This window comes from Octopus bimaculoides, chromosome 10, assembly GCF_001194135.2.
Source record: "Octopus bimaculoides isolate UCB-OBI-ISO-001 chromosome 10, ASM119413v2, whole genome shotgun sequence".
NCBI lineage: Eukaryota > Metazoa > Mollusca > Cephalopoda > Octopoda > Octopodidae > Octopus > Octopus bimaculoides.
Genome location: NC_068990.1, coordinates 31,872,450 through 31,875,149, shown reverse-complemented (window position 1 = coordinate 31,875,149; position 2,700 = coordinate 31,872,450). Strand labels below are relative to the sequence as shown.

Genomic DNA, 2,700 nt, shown 5'->3' with positions numbered 1-2,700 from the left:
GGCTCTTGTGCGGGTGGCACATGAAATGCACCATTTTGAGCGTGGCCGTTGCCAGTACCGCCTGACTGGCTTTCGTGCAGGTGACACGTAAAAGCACCCACTACACTCTCTGAGTGGTTGGCGTTAGGAAGGGCATCCAGCTGTAGAAACTCTGCCAAATCAGATTGGAGACTGGTGTAGCCATCTGGTTTCACCAGTCCTCAGTCAAATCGTCCAACCCATGCTAGCATGGAAAGCGGACGTTAAACGACGACGACGTATAGATAGATAGATAGGTAAATAGATAGATAAATAGATAGATAGATAGATAGATAGATAATCTCAGTGCGTGTGTGTGTGCATGCACACATGTGTATTTGTGTATCATTAACACTTGCACTTCTTTGAAAATCACTCAGCTACAGATAGTGATTGTGCCATCACTTCCAGAGAGTCTGCAGGGTTTTCCCATTTGCAGATGTGTAGAATAAGATAGATGTTACTTGAAAAACAGATAAAAGATTAGTGACTGGAAAAATAATACGTCAGTAATATCTTTGTCCAGCCCATGCTAGCAGAGAAAACGGATTTGGATCAGGTGATGAAAGTTATGGAGAGGGTCATAGCCCAACTAATTAGGAAGAGAGTTAGTTTAGATGGAGTTAGTCTAGATGAGAGTTTGTCCCAGGGAGAAGCACCACTGGTGCAATATTCCTGGAAAGGTAGCTGCAGTCGAAGTACCTAGTCATAAAGAAACCTCTGTACTTGGCTTTTGTTGACATGACAAAAGCGTTCGATTGAGTTCCTTATCTGATGGTCAATGCAGAAACTAAGGATAAATGAATTGTTGGTGAGAGCTGTACAAGCCATGTACAGGGATGCTGTCAGTAAGGTAAAGGTTTGGCAAAGAGTAGAGTGATGAATTCAGAGTACAGGCAGGGGTTCACCAAGGACAGTCCTCAGTTCCCTCTTGTTAATTGTAGTCCGCCAGGCTATACTAGAAGAATTTAAGTTGAAAGCTCCTCTATGCTGATGACTTTGTTCTTATTGTCGGTTCACTACTAGAACAAAAGAAGAAATTTCAGGTGTGGAAGCAAGGTCTAGAATCAAAGGGCTTTAGAGTTAATTTAGCAAAAATCAAAGTCTTAGTAAGTAGTAAAGTGAGTAAGTTACAAATACCTTCAGGTACATGGCCCTGCTCAATATGTAGTAAAGGCATAGGTATAAACTCCATAAGATGTATTTGGACACATAAAAAGTGCAGCAATATCAGAGGAAGATTAACAGAGAAAATAGTCTTTGTGTGTGACAGATGCACAGGTACAACAACCATCAAAAATTTAAAGAAAATAGACTCTATTAAATACCAGTGGTTGATGGCTTCTATTATCTAGGTGAACAAGTTAGTAGTGGAGGTGGATGCTCAGAGAGCATAGCTGTTAGAATAAGAATAGTCTGGGCAAAGTTCAGAGAGCTTCTACCTCTGTTGGCAACAAAGGGTCTCTCTCGCAGAGTGAACAGCTGTGCTACATGGTAGTGAAACATAGGTTGTGACCACCAAGGATGTGCAAAGGCTTGAAAGAAATGAAGGTAGTATGCTTTGCTGGATGTCCAATGTCAGTTGCATGAGTGATAGTGTAAATGTCTTGAGAAAAAAACTGAGCATAATAGTTGTCAGATGTGTTGTGTAAGAGTGATGAATGCACTGGTATGGTCATGTGATGTATATGGATGAGGACAGCTGTGTAAAGAAGTGCTGATCTCTAACTGGAGGGAACCTGTTGAAGAGGTAGATCCAGGAAGACATGGGATGAGGTGGTGAAGCATGATATTCGAATATTAAACCTCACAGAGGCAATGACTAGAACCAACACCTTTGGCAATATGCTGTGCTTCAGAAAACTTGTCAAGCCAAGTGAAATTGCAGTTGTGGCTGTTGCTGGTGTCATGTAAAGGGCACCTGTAAAATCATAATCATGGCCATTGTTGGTAGCATGATCTTTGAATGTTGGACCTCACAGAGGTGAGGGATGAGGTAGAGAAGTATGATCTTCGAATGTTGGGTCTCATGGAGACAATGACAATTGAGCCTGACTTTGGTGATGTGCTGTGCTTGAGAAGACTAGTCAAGCCAAGTGAAATTGTAGTCATGGCCATTGTCACTGTCATGTAAATGGTACTTGAGCTAGTGACACATAAAATGCACCCATTACACTCTTGGCATTATGAAGGGCAGCCAGCCATAGAAACCAAGCCAAGTCAGACTGGAACCTGGTGCAGCTCTCCAGACTACCAGTCCCAGTCAAACTGTCTAACCCATACCAGCATGGAAAGTGGACATTAAATAATGATGATGATGGTTGGCATTAGGAAGGGCATCCAAGTGTAAAAACTTTGCCAGATCAGATTGAGCCTGGTGCAGCCTCTGGCCCACCAGTCCTCAGTCAAACCATCCAACCCATGCCAGCATGGAAAGCAGATGTTAAACGATGATGATGATGATGATGATGATATCTATCTATATATATATATATTTATATATATATATAGTTAGTGTCCATATTTTCCTTTTAAAAGTTAAATAAACGTGTGTACTCTACTAGAAGTTTTGAGTTTTCCTTTAGTTTAACAGTTTTATGCTGAACTCAACACACACACACATACATATATGCACACACATACATATATGCGCACACACACATACATACATATATATATATA

General features: G+C 41.2%; 1 protein-coding gene across 3 annotated transcripts in view; it reads right to left on the bottom strand.

The window, feature by feature from the left end:
* The window catches only part of LOC106874541 (tyrosine-protein phosphatase 10D), a 96,098-nt gene that overhangs the window by 62,147 nt on the left and 31,251 nt on the right, over positions 1-2,700 (bottom strand). The window lies entirely within an intron of this gene.